At 37.3% G+C, this 23,153-nt stretch overlaps 1 protein-coding gene across 2 annotated transcripts in view; it reads right to left on the minus strand.

The window, feature by feature from the left end:
• The window catches only part of NALF1 (NALCN channel auxiliary factor 1), a 685,344-nt gene that overhangs the window by 2,970 nt on the left and 659,221 nt on the right, over positions 1-23,153 (minus strand). The gene's annotated exons all lie outside the window — the stretch shown is intronic.

Genomic DNA, 23,153 nt, shown 5'->3' on the forward strand with positions numbered 1-23,153 from the left:
TTGACTGACAAAATAAATACTCTTTCTGTTTCCTCTGTCTATTCTTTAAATGACTTTTTATTCAGTTATACAGGCATCTTAACAGGCAAATAATTCCACAAGACATTTTACAAAAAAAAAAAAAATTCTCCACCTCCAGCTCTACCCTCTGAAGTCCTCCTTCTCAGAGGCAAATAATTGCAACTCTTTTAGCTGTTTCTGTATTAGCTCCATTTCTGTAAATAACCTGTTTGTGCTTTTTTTGAGTTTTCATTTTGTATCATGAAGATAAAACATTCAGTCTCCCATTTCCTCCTGTTTATATAATCCCCTCCATCCCATCCCTGCCCCTATTCTTCCCAGGTGGTGAGTTCAATATTTAATGTTTCCTTTATTAGGATGTTGTAAAAACAATTCTTAACTCAGTCAAGAAGTAAACTTCAGCTTCCCATCCCTAAACTACCTTGTTTTTCCTAGAGCTAAGATCTTACAGTTTTCTATGTATTTACTAATTCAATCCCAAATACTTTACCAGTGGTTTCAACTGAGTCAGTTATTCTATCAGTTTTATCTTTCTCAAGAAATATTTCTTGAAACATTTTACCATCCAGACTGGCTACTTTTATCCTGATGCATAGCTATCAGCCTGAGAACCATAAGGGGCCATCCTCTTGGAAATGCTTCCTGCCTCTCTCCCATGGACTTCCTATTTTCTGTATCCTATGCTTCTTTTCTCATTTTGGTGGACCACAACATCTAGTATCTTCATAAGGAAAAGCTCATGGGAGTAAGTTTCTGAGATGCTGTATGCCTAAAAATGTGTTTATTTTCCTGTGTATGAAATTGCTTGTTTGGCTAAGTATAAATTCTCGTTTTGAAATCTGTATCCTTCAAATGTGTTCAAGCACCACTCCAATATTTAATTGTTAGACCTCTTGGACCTGTCCTTTACTTTTCTTATCTGATCCCTCATATTTTATATCACTTCATCCCTTTGCTCTGCTTTTGAGATAATTTGGTGAGCTTTATTATATAATAATATTGAGTTGTTTTTTTTTTTTTCCTAGCACATTTTAATTTTGAAGAGTACTTTTATGTACTCTCAATGTTAGGGGCTCTTTTTTGGAAGTGTTCTCAATGTATAGTTGCAACATATTCTTTTACTACTCTCAGATATGTGCATCTCTTTAATTTGTCATGTTTTATTTCCTCTCTGCATGAGCTCTGTTTTCTCCAAATCACTTTTTTCTTTATTTATATAATATCTTTTACATGGGAAACTGCACATTCTTGATTGTCTTTGTACATTAAAAAGTATCAGAATATGGGCACCTAAGAAGGATTGTGAGCTGTGAGCTTCTCTGTAGGATAACCTGCCTCAACTATTTTGATGGCAAAAATTTTTAAATTCTTTCTTTTAGGTTGTTTGGATTGCCCAGAAAATATTCAATATCTATTCAGGAGTGGGAAAGCCAGGCAACCAGTTTTCTGAGAGCTAGATGAGAAAAAGCGCTGGGATGGGGGTAGTCTTAACCTTCAGCATTCACTTCATCCCCATTTTGCTCTCTCTACCTTAACTCCTCTCTGTGTCAACCAGTACAACAATATTCTGCAATAGTCTCTAAATATTCGCTTCTCCTCCCACAAACAAAGTATTCCAAGTCTCCCCTCTGAAATGTTGAAGGGGAAATTCCTAGGTTGTGGGGGTGGGGCATGAGCTGTGGAGATCTAACAGCTTCTTGAATAGATTTTCACCAAGTCCTTATTTTGCAGCCTTCTCCAAACATCTTATGCTGTTGATTCCTGTGTCTATAAAGAGTCTTGGAATTTACAGATTTACACTCTGTAAATCTTGTTGACTCTTGGTTTCCTCTCTGCTGCTTTTAGCCTTTAGCAAATCTTTTTGCATATATCAATTTTCTTTCTAGTTTCTAAGAAGTACTTGGTTATTGTCTCCTTATCCATTCTTCTATTATTTTGAATTTATGCCTCAAAACAATTTCTTTTCTGTTAGGTCTGCCTAGAAAATGTCACTACTCCTTTCTGTACATTATTCTGCTCTGTGTTGAATTCAGACAAATGTCTGTTTTGCTTTTAAATGCATTTTTTGAATAAACAAAGACATACAGCCTGGTAAGTTCAGTGTTTCTTGCTTTATGTGATAGACTATAAGGTGCATCACCCAGAGGTCCCCCAAGACATAATACTTGCCCTTCCATCTGGGAATGCTGCCAGCAGGTAAATTCTGCCTCAGTGTCTCTCCAGAGATCACCCTTGGATGAGGAGAACATTACCTAAACTTTCTCAGCCCCTGGGCAGCTGCTTCCATCCCAGCCTTGGACCTTTACTCTCTGCTAAATCCTCTTCCCTGACTCCTTCACAAATATAGTTCCCAATGTCCTGCCCAGTAAACCATTTGCACACAGACGTGCTTCCTGGAGAAGCCTACCTATAGTGGCTAACTTTTCTTCATCATTCAAAGAAACTATAAGAACATATTTCCAAACAAATAAGTTCTTAAACAATAATCTCATTGCACAAATATATAAGTAATTAGGATTAAAAAAATGAAGCAAATTTTCAGTTAATAAATACTGTTGTGATATATTATGCTTACAAAATGTTCTATTTTTGATAAATAATGACTTATTACCTGCTATTTGACATGGAATAATAATTATAGCAATTATTTCTCAATCTTCTAGTATCAACCTCATGGAGTTTTTTTAAGAATTAATACATAAAAACTGCTTAAGAACAGGGACTAGCAGATAGTAAAATCTCACATAATATTAATAATTTCTATTATAAATTAAGAAGGGATTTGAACATCTAATTAAAATTCTTTTTCTGTTTTCAATTATTCTAACCCACTCACAGAAACACCTTATTTTTCACCACTTAACATAATTATTCTAGTATGGTCATTAAAAATATTAGTTAAGTACAGGAAAGTCAAATATTCTCAGGAAATCCTTAGAATAAACACATCGTATTTAAATATAATCCTTCATTACCTCAGCAATTTACCTTTTACCATTTTTAAGTCCAAGGATAAATAAGATTAATTTCTCAAATATTTAAACTAGTAATATACCTCAATATATTTTTTGAATGCTAAAGTGTAGAAAACAATGAAGTAAAAAAAAATGAAAAAATTACCCCAAATCTGAATTTGTTAGAATAAAAAAAGACAAAAATAAATAAATGGCTGGAATTTGTTTTTTCAATTTTTTAATAATATAGACATACATATATACATATACATACTATGTGGATATGATATATAGATTTCAAATATAAAATTATATTTATCATGAGAGGTTGTACTTTACATTGTCATTCTTTACTTGGTTTGATATTTATTTTTATTTTGTATGCATATTAAAAGATTATGCATATAGAAAATATATGTATTTATATATATACATACATACAAACACACACACACACACATATATATATAGTTGTAGAATTTTAGAAATGCTAGAGTAGTTTATATGGCTTGGAATTTATAAAACTTTCTGGATATAATTTCTTTAATTTTTATAATTTTATAGTTTCTCATGGTTATTAATCTATCAATATTGTTTTGAGTCAGTTTTAAGCAATTATATTTCTCTAAAAGTAACTTGTTTTATTGATAATCTTCACTTACTAATCTAGAATCATACATAATATTGTCTCATTTTATTTTATTTTTTAATGTTTTATTGAATATGCTGTTACAGTTGTCCCAATTTCTTTTCCCTCTTCTCCCCTCTACCCAATAACCCCCCTCCCTCTAGTTTCCCTCCACCTTAGTCCATACCCATTGGTTGTGCATATAGTTCTTTTCAACATCTTCCTGTTTACTCCATTCCCTCCTACTATACTTCTTAATTCCTGCATCATCCCCCTCCCTTTCCCCTCTTCCCCCTCCCCCTGACCTCCCCTCAGTATGTTCCCCATACCTATAATTCTTTTTCCACTCCCGTTGCCTACTTAGTTTGCCTTTGTTTCAATTCCCTAGCTTTTGTTGTTGGTTGTTGTAATATAGTTTTCATTTTAATGTTCATAGTTTTGACCCTCCTTCTAATCAAGTCCCTTTAACACCTCATATAACAGTGGTTTGGATCTAATGAACTCCTTCAGTTTTACTTTGTCCTGGAAGCACTTTCTCTGACCTTCTATTCTGAATGACAGCTTCGCTGGATAGAGTAATGGTGGTTGTAGGTTTTTGATTTTCTTTCCTTTGAATATTTCTTGCCAATCCCTTCTTGCCTGCAGAGTCTCCTTTGAGAAATCAGCTGATAGTCTAATTGGGACCCATTTGTACATAATTCTCTTTTTCTCTCTTGCTGCTTTTAAGAGTCTCTCTTTAGCTTTAATTTTTGACATTTTTATTATAATGTGTCTTGGTGTGGTTCTCCCCGGGTCCAGTTGTTTTGGAACTCTCTGTGCTTCCTGGACCTGTAAGTCTATTTCCTTCCCCAAGTTAGGGAAGTTCTGCTTCATTATTTTTTCACATAATTTTTCCATTTCTAGTTCTTCTTCTTCACCTTCTTGCAACCCTGTGATTCAGATGTTGACCCGCTTATAGCTATCCAATAAGTTTCTGAGCCTCTCCTCATTTTCCTCACTTCTCGTTTCCTCTTTCTGCACTGGTTGACTGTTTATTCCTTCCCTATGTTCCAATTTGTTGATTTGATCCCAGGTTTTCTGCCCTCACCACTAGTTTCATATGTGTTTTTGTTCATTTCAGCAGGACTGGCCTTCATTTCTTCCCTGTCTTGTTTAAGATCTGCTGTTAGGTCTGTAAGCACTTTTATAAGCAAAGCTCTGAACTGTGCCTCAGAAAGATTTCCTATCTGCTGCTTCATTAATTAGAAATTTGCTGTCTGGTCAGCTGAGTCACTGGGATCTCTATCATGATCTGTGCCATCCTGAACAATTTTGTGTTTCCCTTTGCTTCCTGGGCAGGGCTGTCACACCTCCTATGCTATAGCGGGTGGAGCCCTGCGCATTTGTCACAATTGAGTGTTTTCTTCAGGTAGGGGTCCAAGATGGATTCTCTCACTCTCCGCTGAGAGATCAGGAGCCTCTTCCTCTGTCCCCACCCCCACCAGGCCTCACAGTCCAAGGCAATGGAGGTCTGCCTTCCCCTGCTTTGGAATCACAAGCTGATGGGTCTGGTATGCAGTTGGGGGTGCTCCCCCGGCACTTCTCGCCTCCCCTTAAATACAGTGTCTATGCTTACTGCTGTCCTAACACCGTCACTGCTGCTGCTGCAGACAGCACAGCTTCACCTCTCCTCCCCAGCTTTGCCCCTCCTACCTGTCCAGATGAGCACCACTTCTTTATAATTTCATATGTTGGACTTCCATTTGTTTTCTGGAACTTCTGGTTATTTCTGGTTTTGGGGTAGTTGTAGTTCTTCTTAGTTGTGGAGGGACATGGAGCGTGTCAGTCTAGGCCTCCATCTTGGCTGGACGTCTCCTGTGTTTGTTTGCTTCCATCTCCCAGGCAAAGCTGTCTCTCCTACTATGTTGTAAGGGGCAGAGCCTTAGGTATTGTCAGTAGCAAGCTGCCTGTTTCACCATGTTGTGGAGCTGCATGTGGGGGAGGAGTCTGAGAAGGAACAGTGCCGCTCGCCTAGCACTTGCCCCTTTTCCAGGCACTTCTCCCACTTCCACACTAGATTGGGGCCCCTCTAGCTGGTGCCCTGGCCATCATTCCCAGAGTGGGTGGGTCTGTGGATGTTCTAGGTCTGTGGGGGCCCTTTAAACAAGCGGGTTCTGCTGAGAGACTGGCAGTTTCTGCCTCTGTCTCAAACCGCACTGGTTTGCACAGTCAAAAGCAATGAGGCTTGATTTGCCCTGGAGCTAGGATAGTAAGGTGCTCTGATGAGGAGCTGGGAATGCTTCCCAGATGTCCCTCCTGACTTTTTAAAACTTGTAACTGTGCTTACTGCCAACGTGCTGTTGTTGCCACTGCTGCCACCACCACACCATGTCCTCTCCACCCAGGCCCCTCCTACCTGTCTAGATGAGTATTTCTCCCTTATATTCTTGTTTGCAGGATTTCCATGCACTTTGGTTTTCTGGAACTTCTGGTTGTTTCTAGTTTTGAGGTAGTTGTATTACTTCTTAATTGTGGAGGGAGATGCAGCGTGTCTGTCTATGCTTCCATCTTGGCCAGAAGTCTTCTGACCAGTGATTTCTTTTGTTCTAAAGTTACAGTTACATTTTCTTGCATTTTTGTTCTATAGTTAATTTTTAAAAATGAAAGTTAAACAATTCTTAGTTAATTCAATTTAATTACAATAGTATTATTAAAAATATTTCAAACACAGGGTAGGTAAAAGTAGGTTTATAGTTGTTCATATAGAAATCATAAGACAAGTTGCATACTCAAACTCTAACCCTATTTTGCCTAATACAGGCAAAATAGATGATCACTTTTTATACTTTATCAATTCACAAAATTTATGAAAATTTTAGATAGTTTTATATTTGAGTCATAATTCTTTTGCACATTTTTGGAGGTTCTAGTTTTCTTTTCTTTTTCATGTAATCAGAAAAAATATTATACCTTCAGCCCTATATATCCCTGTATCACTTACTCATCCAGTTTAATAATCATACCAATTTCAGTGTTGTAATGTGAATACTTTTGTTGAATAGATATTATCTTATGATTTATTGTTACTATATTGCCAATATTGAGATTCTGTATTATCCTCTTTCATAATTACTTTTTTGTTCTAATACAGTAAAATTTTAATTAATTTTCAGATATATGGAGGGTTAACTTTCAAGACTATATGTATTTGATTTTAACAAACTTTATTCTGTTTGAAAGATATCTTGCCTGGGTATAGCATCCTACATTCATAATCTTTTTCTCCTAATAACTTTGGAAACATAATTTTATTGTGTCTTAGTGTCCAGTGTTGTGTGTGAAATTCCAATTATATTTTTTCCTACAAGGTCTGTCCAGAGAGAGCCCGGCCATTGTTAATATAATGAGAGCAGTTTGCGTGACATTGATGTAACCTGGCAGCCAAGGAGAGTGGACTAGAATGTGCATGTGTGAACAATGATGACTTCACTGTACTAGTCAATGTGGGTGGTAGAAGCCATTGAATGAGCATGTGTATTGGGTGGCTGTTACCTTTCAAATGAGTAGAGCAATGAATCTGCATCAAATTTTGCATTAAGCTTGAACATTCCCCTGAGGAAACTAATTGGATTATTTAGAGGGCTTTCAAGGTTGGTGCAATGAATGCAGCACAAATAAAAGTGTGGCACAAATGCTTCAAAGATGGCTGAGAATCTGTCGAAAGGGATCCACATTCTGGAAGGCCTACAACAAACAGAACACCTGAGGATGTTGAACGTGCATGGGCTGCAATCAACAGATTGGTGACTGATAATGCAAGAACCAGAAGCTGATCTGGGGATTCCAAAAACTACTGTGTCTCAGATTTTGATGCAGGATCTTGTCATGAAATGTGTCATGGCAAAAAATTGTCCCATGTTTCTGCTACAAGAGCCAAAGGAACATCATGCTGCAGTTGCTAATGAGTTAATTCAAACTGCTTCCAGTGAACCAGATTTCCCCAAGAAGGTCATAACTGGAGATGAATTTTAGGTCTACAGCTACAATCCAGAAACAAAGGCCCAGTCATCCCAATTGAAGCTGCCTGATTCTCTAAGCCTGAAGAATGCGAAGCAAAGTTGAGCAAGATCAAGACCATGTTATCTGTGTTTTTGATTGTGAAGGTGTTGTCCATCATAAGTACACCCCTCCAAGTGAAAGAATTAATAAGGAATACTATCTAATGTTCTTCATTGGTTGTGAAATGCAAAGTGACAAAAATGGCTGCAGCTATGGGCAACTGATGATTGGCAGCTTTATCATGACAACACACTCACTCATGCATCACATTTTATTCAGAAAATTGCCCAGGTGACTCAGTCCGCTTACAGCCCAGATTTGGTGTCCTGAGACTTCTGGCTTTATCCCAATACTATCATAAAATCACCTTTGAAAGTAAAGAAATTTCAGACCATCAATGAGATTCAAGAAAATATTATGGGGCAGCTGATGATGATTCCAACAAAAGATTTTGCAGAGTGTTTTGAACAGTGGAAGAGATGCTGGAAGAACTGTGTGAGGTCCCAAGATAGCTACATTGTAGGAGACTGAAGCGTCATTGTCCTATGTGCAATATTTCTTGTATCTTCTATTGTCTTCAATAATGTTTCTATTTTTCGTAGTACATAGCTGGATATTTTCTGGACCGCGCACATATTGATGTTGTAACAAATTACCACAAATTTAGCAGCTTAAAACAATGCTCAATTATTTACTCATAGTTCTGTAGGTCAGAAGCTAGAAAGGTTGACTGGTTTCCCTGATCTGTGTTCACAAGTCCAAAACCAAGATATATTGGCAGGGCTAATTTCCTTTTTTAGAGCTTATAAGGATGGATCCACTTCAGAGCTCATTCAGTCTGTTAGTAGAATTCAGTTCTCTGTGAGTGTAGGACTGATATCCCAATTCCCTTGCATGCTGTTGGCCAGGGTTGTTCTCAGCTTCTAGAGCTTGTTGTCCCCACTCATTGGCTCATGGCCCCTTTCTCCGACTTCAAAGCCAACAAATGCACATGGAATCTTTCTCATTATTCCAGTCTCTCTGACCTCTTCTACCATATCTTTCCTGTCTTTTATGTGGTGTCTCCCTGACTGACTCTTTTGCTTTCTTTATCTTTCAGGACCTGTGTAATTAGATTGGGCCCGCCCAGGATAATCTTCCTATCTCAACATCTATAATCTTAATCATACAAAGCCCCTTTTGCTATGTAATATACTCAGAGGTTCTGAGGACTAGGTCGTGGCCATCTTTTAAAGGGGGCATTATTACTCTACCATACTCCAGCCTCTAGCCCCCAAAGATTTACACCTATGTTATGGGCAAAACACATTTACCCTATCCAAGGTTCCCAAAGTCTCCACTCAATACAGCATCAACTCAAAGTGTAGAAATCTCCTTTAAATCTCATCAGTTTTAAATCTCCAAATCTCATTATTTAAATCATCTAAATGAGGCATGGGTGTGACTCAGGGCATAATCCATCCTGGGATAACAGTTATTTCCATCTGTGAAACTAGAAAGCAAATTATCTGCTCCCAACATACAAGAGTGAAACAGGTGTAGGCTAGTAATTACAGACATTCTGCTTCAACAATGGAGAAAATGGAAGTATAAAGAAATCCAAATCAATTTTGAAATACAGCTGCACAAACTCCATTAGGTTTCTAGGCTTGGGAAAAATCCTCTGTGGTTCTCAGCTGTACCCTCTATGTTCCAAGCTTTGCCCTCTGCTTTACCCTTCCTGTTTAATGAACAGTAGTATATGTGTAAGCCCTGGCTGGTTTGGCTCAGTGGATTGAGCGTCGGCCTGCGAGCTAAGTGTCGCTGGTTCGATCTTCCAGTCAGGGCACATCAGAGAAGGAAAACTCTGACTCCAAAAAACCTCCGCTGCCTTGCGGCATACCTCTTCAGGGGAAAGGCTAAGGGAGTAAACCCCGACAGAAAATCCGGAGCCGGAGTCCCTAAGGCGGTTTGACGTTGTAGTCAACACCGGCAACTCCTGCGGCGCACCTGAAACCAAGCTGTATTGACTCCGTCTTTCCCTTGGACCCTTCAGCTGCGAAGAGAGGTGGGGTCTGCTGCATGGGCAACAGCAGACCCTCCATATCACCCTGCCCAGGCTCTGTAGCTTCAGCTTCACTGGAGAGGACACCCCAGCATCATCGCAAGATGTTGATTCAACACGGGAGGAGACAGATACTGTGTCACTCCCGAGTTGGACTGCACAGCCATTCTCGGTGGTGCAGATAAGACTCTTAAGAAGCTACACCATCGTCTCTCGAGGCGGACGGCTGCCGACAGACGACGACGGAGTATATGTGTGCAGTTTAGTAGTTTCATTAGCATGTTTTCTGCCTGAGAACTTTGGGGGTCCCACAGCCTTCCTTCATTTTATCTTGTCTCTATCCCTTACAGTAAAAGCTGGGAAATTGTGCTGTTATAAAATTCTCAATTGTGAGAATTTTGTCTATGTCTTAGGGATTCACTTCATTAGATAAGAAGCTCCTCCACAGACCTTTCCTAGATTAGCCTTTCTCTATCTGTGGTTGTTGCTCAGATGTCTGAGGGGATCTTTAATCTCCTAAGAAGCCTTTTATGGTACTTAACACTCTGATCTTTCAAATTTTCTGAGGTATTAGAATGTTTGCACAGCCACGCCCTCAGGTGTTTTGTTTTGTTTTGTTTTCTCTAGAGCATATTTTCCTGACAGCAATTTTAGAAATACCTTGCCAACTTCATAAATTAAAAATTTCCCAAATAATCACAACACAAATTCTTATTGTTTCACTCTTCTCTCAATTTATCTTTCTCCTTTTGAATTTTACTATAAGCAACAAGAAAAACAAACAAACAAACAAAAAAAACAGGTCACACCTTAAACACTTTGCTTATAATGTTTCTTTATCAGCTTATAGAGCCAAATTCATCACTTACCATCTCTGCTTTCCATATAACTACAAGACACAATTTTTCTAAGCTTTCTCACACTATACATCATGTTTCCAATTTCCATCAACACATTTTTCATTTTTTTCTGAGACCTCACCTGCAGTCTCTGATGTCCCTGTTTCTATTGGCATCCTGTTCAAAGCAATCTGGGCTTTTTCTATAATGTTTCTCAAAATTCTTCCATCTCCCTCCACTGCCTTATTCCAAAGCCACTTTTACATTACTGGGTATTTTATGCAGCAGCAGTTCATTTCTAGTTATCAAAATTTGTTTTCATTCTATAGGTTCTATTTAAAAAATTTCCCCAGATACAGCAGCTTAAAATGTCACTCATTTATTATCTCAGTTCTGTAGGTCAGAAATGACAGGGCAAGGTCCCTGGAGATATGTGGCCAAGGTTTATCATGGAGTCAGGCTTACTACTGGAGTGTGACTTCTGGATAACTGATGCAGCAGCTGAGTTCCAGTGGCTAACACAGCAGCTATTGTATAACCACTGATGTAACCTCTTCTGGTGACTGATGTAATTCTGTGCTAGAAGCCACTTTTGTTTATAATTGTATATAAGCTTGCTGCCCTGTACAGAAGGCGAGAGAGTGTACTGCCAGCACTCTTGGCCATGCCACACCAATAAAGCATGCAAAAGCTCCCCAAGGCTCTGCAGAAGTTTCTCTTCACCACCGGACCAGAGCCCACCTCACTATTCGGGGGTCTTGGATCCAACAAGAAGCCTGGGTTGGTTTGACTGGTTTCTCTACTCTGAGTTTCCTGAGGCTGAAATGAAGATGTTGGACTTGGTTATCAAGGCGGATAATAAATAGCAGAATTCAGTCTCATGTGGTTGTAGAGGTGAGGTCCCTGTTTTCTTGTTGGCTGTTGACTAGAGTCTCAGCTTCTAGAGGCAATATGTGTTCCCTGGCTCATGGTCCTTTTCTCCATTTTAAGATCAAGCAACAGTGGGTTGAGTTCTTCCCATGCCTTCTGTTTCTATAATTTTCTTTCTGCTTCATCTTTCTGGCCAACGTTTTTATGTTCTGTGATTACATTGGGTCCACTTGGATAATCCAGGATACAATTTCTACTTTAAGGTCAGCTGATGAGCAAACTTAATTACATGTGCAAAGTCTTTTTTGCAATGCAATTATCATATTCACAGGCATAACATCAAAGGAGAGTATGGGGGCCAAAATCTTGCCTACTACACTGATGTTAATATTCTTCTCATTTCATTGAGAGCTTCAGTTAGTTGTTCTCTGTGAAGCCTCTTTAGGTACTCCATGTATCTGTTATACTCTAAAATTTCAAGAAGATATGTCTACATGTGGTTTCATTATAGCTTATGTTGCTGTATTCTTTCTATCTGAAACCATGGTTTTCTTCCACTCTGGAGAAATTCCTTCAAGTGTTTCTTTGATAATTATTCATTTTCTTCACTTCCACCTTTGTTTTCTTTTCTTTTCTTTTTTTTTGTTTTGTTGTTTTTTTTTTTTTTCCATAAAGTTTATATTTAGTGGATCCTGGTCCTTCCACATAACATTTTAATATCTTGACAACTTCAATCTCAAGTTTGTCTAAGAGGCAAAATTCTACTTAGGGTGAATAAATGGAGATCAAGTAAACAAATTGCAGCTCCTTTCATATGATCTAAAAGTCACCAGTAAGAAGGCTTCCTCACATCCATCTCAGTAGCTCATTCAATGTCTTCTGAAAGTAGATCCTGGTATTTGTAGGCAAACACTACTACCATTATATATGTAGGAATGAGGATGACCAGTTTGCTCGGATATCTGCCCATAGTCTTTAATCCATCAAAAAATTTCTGGTGTTTTTATTTTCTTTCTATCTGTACATCCCAATAAACAAACCAAGATCATCAAATGGACCTATTGGAAGAACAGTTCCCACTTCAGCTATGGTCTTTTTGAGACCCTGTTCTGAAGGTTTATCTGTGTTTTGTCTTCTACATATATTTTTAAGCCTTTGTTTTTATCGATGTCCTATTTTATATGTTTCACTAATTCTATGACTGTATCTTAGTTTTTACTTCAATTTCAATATGTTTTAGAGACAGAAGGGAAGTAAAATTTTGGTTTCAGTTTGCCAGTTTGAACCAGAAGTCATACTCATACTCAAATGCAATAATTCACTCATTATCAAGACAAATTTTTGCCATCATGTAAAGTATTAGTGTTGCAGAAAATAGTTTTTGAAATTAGTGTTACAAGTTTAATATCTCTTCATTTTATATTTGCTACAATAGTGATTTCACATGACTATAACCCTAGGATTTATTTAGAAATAACTGGTATTGAAATTGTGTCCACTTTTTAAAAAGGTAAAGCTAATCAAATAAGTAAACTCTAGAGAATTTGCTCATTTTCTATGACTAACTTAAAATTGGTCTGGTAAAACAATATGAAATTAGAGGTCAATAAAAAAATCTAGAAAATAATTTCCAAATCATAGTGACCACCTGCAAAAGGAATTAGACGTAAGAATGTCTACATATGTATACACTACTGTTTTTAAGCAAGGGAATATTTTTAGTAATTAAGGTATACATTTTAAAATAGTTATTTTTTAGGGGTGTAGGGGCAGGTATATCAGATATGTATGATGAAAAAAGTCTAGCATCACTTTTACATTTAACTAATATTAATAGCATTATATTTACTTTTCTTGTAGTTGACATTGCTGAGACTAAAGATCACTCATTCACTCCATCCTGGCACTGTAAACACTTAGCAGGTTGCTTATCTCCAAAAAAACATAAGTATTTGCCTGGCTGCTGTGGCTCAGTGGATTGAGCGTCGGCCTGTGAACCAAGTGTCGCTGGTTTGACTCCCAGTCAGGGCACATGACTAGGTTGCACGTCAGGTCCCCAGTTGGGGGCGCGCGAGAAGCAACCACACAGTGATATTTCTCTCCCTCTCTTTCTCCTTTCCCCTCTCTCTATAAATAACTAAATAAATAAATAAAATTGTTTTTAAAAATGCCAACACATTTAAAAAGAAAAAAGTATTTGTTCAATGAGGGGAAGGAACCAAGGAATAAGGCATGCACTAATACCTCGAGTTACAAGAAAATGTTTCAATGAATTGACTATATTAGATAAGAAACCAAATTAATGTAACCTAATAGTAAAATATAAGTACACATATCAGAAAGAAAAGTGACACAGACTCTCAAGAACAGGTAATACAAATACCTGGTTGTATAAAGGCCAATCAATATAGCTTGTTCTAAAAACTGAAAATGTCACTAGTTGAAATTAAAATCAAAGGCTCACATTAAAAGGGCAGAGACATTCTACAGAGAATTCACTCATTTATTAAAACCATAAACTAAGTTGATTAATACATTGGGCACTTGAAATATCTTGAAGCTGAGCAGATAATTTCCTCGACAATGGGTCCTAAAGTTTTCCAGGATTTTACTATAACAAAGACTCTGCAGTCAGAGAAAATACAGTTTTAACAGAAACCTAACAAGTGCTGTTAAATATCATATTTCACTTTGTTATTTTCCCCCAAATGCTTACAGTAATTTTTAATTATGAAAAATTTATTGTAAGAAACTAGAAAAGAAACAGCAATGGACAAAGAAAATACATGCTCACCAAAGATATCATTTCATTTTCCATCCAATCCCTAGTGAATCCTTTTATGGTTGCTTTCATGAAGACTTTATGAGGTGATGTGGAGGAAAGCCATACAGATTACTGGAGGAGAGTTTAGCGCACCAGAGTGCAGCTGTTTGCATCTGCATGGGCATCAAAACAATGCAGGGTTCAAGGAAATTGGTACTGGTGGGACAAAAAGACTCACCCTTCTTTCTATTCTGATAAATACCAAGTACCAGGGACTCCACGGAAATATGGTAAGAGTCACATGTTAAAGGAATAAGAAATCTCAACTCCTTCCTTCCCATCATTATGAACAGAGTATTGCAAGATGCTTTCACTTCTGGTTAAATTGCTCTCACAGAAGGGAAGAGTCTTTAATGGAATTTCACAAAGTACCTTCAAGAATTCACAGAAATTTCTTAAAGTGTGTCATATTAGTTTACATTATAGGAGGGTGTGAAAAAATTGGAACTCTCTCATGGGATGTTTCTGTGACTTCCTGCTGAGTGACAGTTCATTCAGCATTGTTTCCCAAGGAACCACATGAAGAAAACTGTATGTTCCTTGTTAAGAACAGTACCTATTATGTTCTGTTTCTCTTTATTTTTGTTATTTTTCTCTGGAAATGGCTCAGGGGAGCTCACATATTGTAAATCAGTGTCATTGTTTAGTATATATCCCAGCCTTTTTTTTTTTAATTGGAAATCCTTGGTAACTATGACTCTGTTAAGGAAATATCCTTGAAAACAGGAAACTATGTAAATAATCCTGTGGTTGCAGTGTCTCAAACCATGAGTTGTAATTGAAGAGACAGGTTTGCTAATGCTTTGATCCATCAATGTATTTAGAGTAAGAACAACATTTGCTGCTTTTCTTTCTAAAGAGAAAACCAGACTTTCTGTGTAATCACAGAATACATACAAAATTATCCCAATGTCTGTGTGTACTCATGCATACGTAGACACATGTTAATGGCTCCAAGGCATGTAAACACCTCATAAATAGACCATGACTTCAAAAATATGCTTTCTTTTCAATGAGTTAAGGAAAAATCATTTTCCTAATTTGATGCACCAGTTTTTGAAGCACTAAATGGGAACAAAAATACAGTTGTGGTTTTAATCAAAATGTTTTTACTGAAAACAAATGTCAAAACTTAAATTGGCAATACACCGATTCTAATGAAAAACAAATATTCTAGAACAGTTTTGGACCAGATAAGAAAATCAGCTTCAATACTTTAAAATCAATATTAAATTTAACAAAAAGAATGTTAACTCAAATGATTAGCTACCTTTATTTGTCATATTTGAATTGAATTGACTTCCAGTAGTTTCAACATTTAAAGTAGGACATTAAAATGAAAATAAAGTAATATAACTAAATAGAAGTTATAGAAACATTGGAAGCAGTGACATTAATAGCAGGCAGATAGAGGTTTGGGAGACAAAATATAGGGCCATTTGAAGAATATATCACTCATTATAATGCATACTTGCATTCAAAATAAAGTGGTATCTAATAGTCACACATATTTTCTAACGAGTGAGGTTCTGGCATGCCACTTGTCAAAGGGAATGTCTCAGGCAGTAGCATATTAATTGTTTATTCCCCAAGTTACAATGCCAGGTAGAGCAGCAAAATCTTGATTCGTTTCATCCAGTAGCACCTTAAGTTATTTCTGTTTTTCTTCCTGACAGTTACCCTCTGGAGTCATTAGTTTATAGCTGCTCTCTGGAATCATTGGTTTACAAGACTCAAGTTCTAACATAATGCAAAGGAGTCTGACAATGGTTGCTAATTTGTCAAAGAATGAATTTAATGGGATAGATACAATACAAGGAAATTATTTTCTCTGTTTTGGGGGGGGGGGCAAGTAACAGATTTTAACACTCCGTGTCAACTCTAATTTGAGAAACCTAGAATATCTGTTCTTCATAATGACAAAATTTAATTCTTTCAATAGATTAGATATCTACTGATCTACTGCCTTCTGATTACATTTATGTGTGTGTGTGTTTAGTAAGAGTTATTAAACTGAGAAAATATGTATGAAGAATAATAAAAATGAATTTGAAGTTTATTTATTTTTAATTTTATTTTTATTGTTTTTCTATTAAAATTGTCCCACTTTTTCCCTCATTGCTACCCCCACCCAGCCCACCCCTTCTCCCACAGTTCATCCTGACACCGTTGTCCATGTTCATGGGTTATTTATATTAGTTTCCTTGTTAAACCCTTCCACTACTTACCCCTCCCCTCTACCCCCCCTCCACCCTGATAACTGTTGCTCTGTTCCTTTTCAATTTTGTTCATTTGTTTGTGTTGTTCATTAGTCTTCTGTATTAGGTGACTTCATATGGTATTTTTCTTTCATTGCCTGGCTTATTTCGCTAAGCATAATTCTCTCTAGTTCCATCCATGTTGTCCTCCTTTCTTTTTCCTGCATAGTATTCCATTGTGTAAATGTACCACAGTTTTTTGATCCACTCATCTACAGATGGGCTCTTGGGTTGTTTCCAGCACTTGGCTATTGTAGACAGCATTGCTATGAACATAGGGGTGCATAGGTTCTTTTGAATTGGTGTTTCGGGATTCTTTGGGTATAAATCCTAGCAGTGAAATCGCTGGTTCAAAAGGCAGTTCCATTTTTTTTTACGTCTCCCAGAAGCAATACAATCAATATAAAGCAATGCATTGAGTGAGAAGTTGGGCTTATTGGGTCCCTTCCACTTGACATTTACAGTGTTTGATACATCAACTATTCTATACCATGTGAATAAACAGCATTCTGTTTCCTATAATAAACGATGATGCAGGACAAGGAAAGTGCACATAGGTGATGATAGAGGGAAAGAAAGGAAGAAAGAAAAGATTATGTTTTAAGTTAAGAATTAGACAGTAAGGGGCAACATACAACAGAAGTAAAAAGAACCAGTGTAAAAAAGTTCTAATGCTAGAATATAAAGAATTGAAAAAATAATGATGTATTTTGCTTATAACATTGAAAAATAGTCATTATAATACCCTATGTCCACAAAAAAATGAGAAGTGAGTGATGTAGCACACTGCTGGGGAAAATCTACATTGTTATGAACTTTCTGAGTTTTTGGCAATAAATATCAAAAGCCTAAGGCTTTTGTGTGCCCTTTCATCTTCCAAGTCCAAGTCAATGAATTTAAGAAAACAAATCAAAAGTGCATAAAAACAGGTACACCTATATGATCATAGTAGCATTTTTATATAGCAAAAAGTATAAATAAAAAGTCCTATAATTAGTAAGACACATAATTTATGTTATACTCATATATGGTATTATTATAAAAATATTAAATTGTGCTGTAGAAGCATATTTAATTACTTGAAGCACTAGTCATGGTATAAAATGTTTTACCCTTGGTAGGAGATTATGTTTTTCCTTATTGTTTTCTTTTTGCTATGTACACATACTAAATGTTCCCAAAATGATTAAGGATACATTTACTAACATAAATATAACAATAAATATTACTATGTAGAAAAGATGCTGTGGGTTTTTAATATATTTGACCAAAATATTTAGATTGTCAAAAAGGTGCATCTTTTTGAAAAATATATTTGATGGCACAGGAATAGTAAGCTCAGAGTTTATGATGAAGCTGCCTTGAGCTCTCATGTGGCATTTATCAGCAGAACCCTGCTGGAAAACTTACTTGGGCTTTCTTGGTCTCCTAGGTAACAGGGGCAGCTGTTTAGTTTAAGGAACATCTATTGTACCTTCTGGGAACAGCATCGAGGTTTTATTTGAGGGAATAGCCCTCCCTGCTTGCCAGATGCAGTGCAGGTGGGCTGATCTAGTCCTTCCACATGCAGAAGGGCCTCTGACTAATCTGAATGAGCAGGACATTCCATCCCCCTGCTACAAGAATTGTTCAAATGTGGGTATTTGACTTAAGTAAAAACTATGCCATTTCAAGTCAGGACTCCTGCTAAAATTATTGGGAATGAGGTGATCTCTTCCTGCTAGAGTTCCTAAACTGAGAGGTTATAAATCTTCAGCTACTGTTGAATTCAACTAACAAAGAGAAAAACAGAGCTCAGAGATAGGGAGAAAAAGAGCTAAAGCTAGAGTTGGAGCTAGAACTAGAGAGGGATGTATTCATATCTATATCTAATCTCCCCATGAATTTCTGTGTATCAATATATCTGCATATGACCACACATCTATCCATCTAATATCTATCTATATATCTATCTATAATTAATAATATACCTTGATACTTATCTCTGGAGATTTCAATTATATTAACCAATGAATCATATTTTTGCCTATGTCAGTTTTAGTTAGGTTTCTACCACTTGCAAGAGTCATCACCAACACACACACTCTCCTCACAGAGACTCCATGAAGATTTAAAGAAATGGTCTACCTCAAGTGCTTGGCAGAATGTCTTGTAAATACTAATCACTCACAATTAGTAACCAGTAATAATGCTGGAAGTAGTTATAATAATAATGATTGTGGCATATATACTCAGCAAGGTAGCCCAGAGTCTATGAATTAAACCTTCATCATGGATTTTATCTATGTTTGAGATATAATCTGATTAAACCTGGGAAAATATAGTTCCTCTGTATTCCATTTTTATTCCATAAAAATTATAGAGATACAGCAAATTATTCCCTATCTCCTTAATACTTGTTAATACTTTACCTCCAGTCTAGCATTTATTTAATTTGTTTATTTCTTCAAATGAACATGTGTTTTTTAGGTTATGAACTACACCTATTAATCCTGTGTCTACTGCCACCATGTAGCACAATGCCTGGTACATAGATGTGATAGGCAAATGATAGTCCCCAAGATGTCTCCAAGACGTGTGAATATCTTGTAACATCACAAACAAGAATTAAGAATGCAGATGGAATTATGGTTCTTTATTACCTGAACTTAAAATAAGATAATCCTGGATTTTGGAAATGAAACTAATCACATGAGCTTTAAAAAGGGGAGAAGGAGGCTGAACTCTGGGTGAGAGAGATGTGATCATTGAACAACTTGTTTCTCCATTGCTGACTTTGAACATGGAGGAAGAGAACCACAGCCAAGGTGTGTGGGTGGCTTCCAGAAGCTGGAGATATCCTTAGTGGTCAGTAAGAAAACAGGGTTCTACAACAGCAAGGAACTAAATTATGCCAGCAATATGAATGATCAGGATCCACATCTTCAGTGGGCACTTTGATTTCAGCCTGGTGATATCCATGTACAACCTATGACTTACAAAACTGTGAGATAATGCATTTGTGTGGTTTTAAGTGACTAAGTGTGTGAAAATTTATTAAAGCGGCAATGGAAAATTAATGTAGGGGGTCTTTAGCAATTTTTTTGTTGAGTGAAAAAGAGAAAATACTTAGGGGAAAAAATACAGAACATACAATTTTATATACATCCGCTATCTCTATCCTTAAAAATTTCTCACTAGTATAGTGAACATTTTATAATAAAAGCAGGAAGAGTTTACAACCCTCTGGAGTCAAGCTTGTAATGAGAAAGTCACTATTAAGAGTAGGTTGGCTACTCCAGTTACAATGAGCTATGTTAGATAGGAAGTCAAATGTGTTGGTTTCTACTGCTGGTCTTTCTGTAAACTTGGGGAAGCTACTTAATTTCTCATATTTTTAGTTTTCTTATCTACTAGGTGTAATTGTTTAGCAATCATGTTGAATAGATATGAGTCAAGAAAGCTCTGCCTGCTTCTTCATTCCTGCATACATTAAGTGGTCACTATATGCATTCTTTCTTTTTATTTTTAAGTATATTTTATTGATTATATTGTTACAGTTGTCCCAGTTTTTTCCCCTTTTCTCCCCTCTGCCCAGTACCCCACTTCCCTCCAGCAATCCCACCTCCCCCTTTAGTTCATATCCATAGGTTGTGCATATAAGTTCTTTGGCTTCATCCTTCCCTATATTATTCTTAACATTCTCCTGTCTATTTTTTACCAACCAATTATGCTTCTTAACCCCTGCACCATTTCCTCCATTCTCCCCCTCCCCTCTCCCAGCTGATAACCCTCCAAATGATCCCCATACCTATGATTCTGTCCCTATTCCGGTTTGCTTAGTTGGATTTTGTTTATATTTTATTACATTCAGTTGTTGATAGTTGTGAGTTTGTTGTCATTTTAGTGTTCATAGCTTTGATCTTCTTTTTCTTAAGTAAGTCCCTTTGACATTTCATATAATAATGGCTTGGTGATAATGAGCTCCTTTAGCTTCACCTTGTCTGGGAAGCACTTCATCTGCCCTTCCATTCCAAATGATACTTTTGCCGAATAGAGTAATCCTGGTTACAGGTTGCCTTTCATCACATTGAATACTGCTTGCTAGTCCCTTTCTGCCTGCAAAGTGTTCTCTGAGAAATTAGCTGATAGTCCTATAGGCACACCACTGAAGGCAACTCTCTGTCTCTCTCTTGCTGCCCCTAGAACTCTGTCTTTATCTTTCACCTTTAGCATCTCAGTCATAATGCATCCTGGTGTGGTCTCCTCTAAGTCCAGCTTGCCCAGGACAATCCATGCTTCCTGGATCTGTATGTCCATCTTCTTCACAAAATTTGGGAAGTTTTCCTCATTTTTTCCAATTTTTGCTTCTTCATTGTGCACTGGTTGACTTTTTTTCTTCCTTATGTTCCCAATCACTGATTTGAACCCCAGTTTCCTTCCCTTCACTATTGGTTTTGTGTGGATTTTTCTTCATTTTACTTAGCATAGCCTTCACTTCTTCTCTTATGCATCTACCATACTCAAGCATATCTGTCAAGCCTGTGAGCATCTTTATCACCAGTGTTTTGAATTTTACATCTTTAGGTTGTCTATCTCCTCATCTGTTAGATTGGCTATCTCCTTGTCGCTTAGTTCTCCCACTGGGACCTTAATCCATTTCCCCTTTTGGGCCATACTTCTCTGCCTCCTCATTCTGACAGGCTTCTGTGTTTGTTTGCCTCCACATCCCAGGTAGAACTGTCACTCCTGTTATGTTGTAAGGGGCAGAGCCTTAGGGATTTGTCCGTACAGGGCAACCTGTTCCACCATGCTGTGGCATTGAATGTAGGGGAGGGGTCTGAGAGGGAACAATGCCACCAGCCTAGCACTCGCCTCCCTTCCAGGCACCTCTTCCACCACCGCACTGAACTGGCTCCCCTCCAGCTGATGCCCTGGCCGTCGTTCCCAGAGACATTCTAGGACCATGGGGGCTCTTTAAACAAGCAGAGTCTGCTGAGACTGGCAGCCCCTGCCTCCACCTCAATCCCCACTGGTCTGCACAGTCAGAAGCAATGAGGCTTGATTTTCCCCAGTGCTGGGACTGTGAGCTGCTAGGTCTGGTGAGGAGCTGGAAACACTCCCCAGGTGTCCCTCCTGACTTTTTAAAACGTGCGACTGCACTTTCTGCTGGACTGCCACCGCCGCCGCCGCCGCTCTCTGCCCCGGCTCCGCCCCTCCTACCTGCCTGGATGAGTATTTCTTCTTTATCTTTTTGTTTGCTGGACTTCCATGCAGTTTGATTTTCTGGAACTTCTGGTTGTTTCTAGTTTTGAGATAGTTGTATTCCTTCTTAGTTGTGGAGGGAGATGCAGCGTGTCTGTCTACGCCTCCATCTTGGCCGGAAGTCCACTGTATGCATTCTTAATGAACCAGTCCAAGACATCTCAATTCTCCCTCCCAATAGAGACCCAATAGTCCATGGAGCCAACATAAAACCCACCTAAGGGAGCTGGATAACAACTTTGGGATTTTTGGCTCTACAACTCCATGACTTTACCTATGGAGTTTCTCCTAATTATATCCTCACATATGCTTGTTTTGTACTAACTCATGGAGCTCATGATGTTTAATAAGTTTAGTGTCTTAATTGATAAAATTTCTCCATAGTTTTAAAAGTTATCTATTTGTGGAAAGGATAATAGAAATGAATAGGGTAATAAGTTATTCTTTTTGTAAAAATTAAACTTTGAAAGCTATCTACAAGTTTCATAAAACTGTTAGACAAAGCTATTAGGTTGTTTTTTTTTTTTTTAATATCACAAGAGTAGGCTAGAAATGATTAGAACAAACACACTTCCAAGTAAAAGACAAGGTATCTGGAGATAGAAAATTTATTTGGCTTGATTTTTTTGAAACCCCCATCCTTCAATAGACTTGATTTTTAGAGCAGTTTCAAAGCAATATTGAGCAGAAAGTATAAAGAGTGGCTAGATTTTCTCAAATAAAAATTTACTACCTGCGGTTTCTTGAGGTGAAGGGTTTTCAGACACAGGTTTAAAGTGTTTTAATTATTGAACCATGAAAACTTGAATGCAGCACACACAACAGCATTGCAAATTGATTGTGGTTCTAAATGCCTTCAAAAGGTGAGTCATAAAATTTACAAAAATAATTTAACTTTACAATTAAAATAATCTGTATAGGTTAATAGTCTTTCTTCATTATTACTCCCTTTATTACGCTTAGCTCTATCATGGCCCTTATAATGATTTTTATTGCTTCCTCTCATCTTCTAAAACTTTTGAAGTACAAACAATTTATCTCCATATAAAGGTTTGACATTATTCTATTCCTAAACAAGCAAATTGAATATATCTGTTTTATCCAAATTTGCTAGGCATTGCTGCTGTAACAAATTACAACAGACTGGGAGGCTTAAACAACAGAAATTTATGATGTCATGACTCTTGAGGCTGGAAGTCTAAGATTAGGGTGTTGGTAAGGTTGTTAGACACCCATCTTCTCCCTGTGCCTCTTTACAATGTCTTCTTTCTGTGTGGGCTTGTGTGCCCAAATCTTCCCTTTTTATAAGTACTTTGTTGTGGGATGAATTGTTTTCCCTAAAAGTGATGTAGAAAAGCCCTAACTTCTTCAAAGTACCTTAATATGTGACCATATTTGAAGATAGGGTCTTTAAAGAAGTGGTTAAGTTAAAA

Source organism: Furipterus horrens, unplaced genomic scaffold (assembly GCF_987537825.1).
Source record: "Furipterus horrens unplaced genomic scaffold, mFurHor1.1.pri manual_scaffold_12, whole genome shotgun sequence".
Lineage (NCBI taxonomy): Eukaryota > Metazoa > Chordata > Mammalia > Chiroptera > Furipteridae > Furipterus > Furipterus horrens.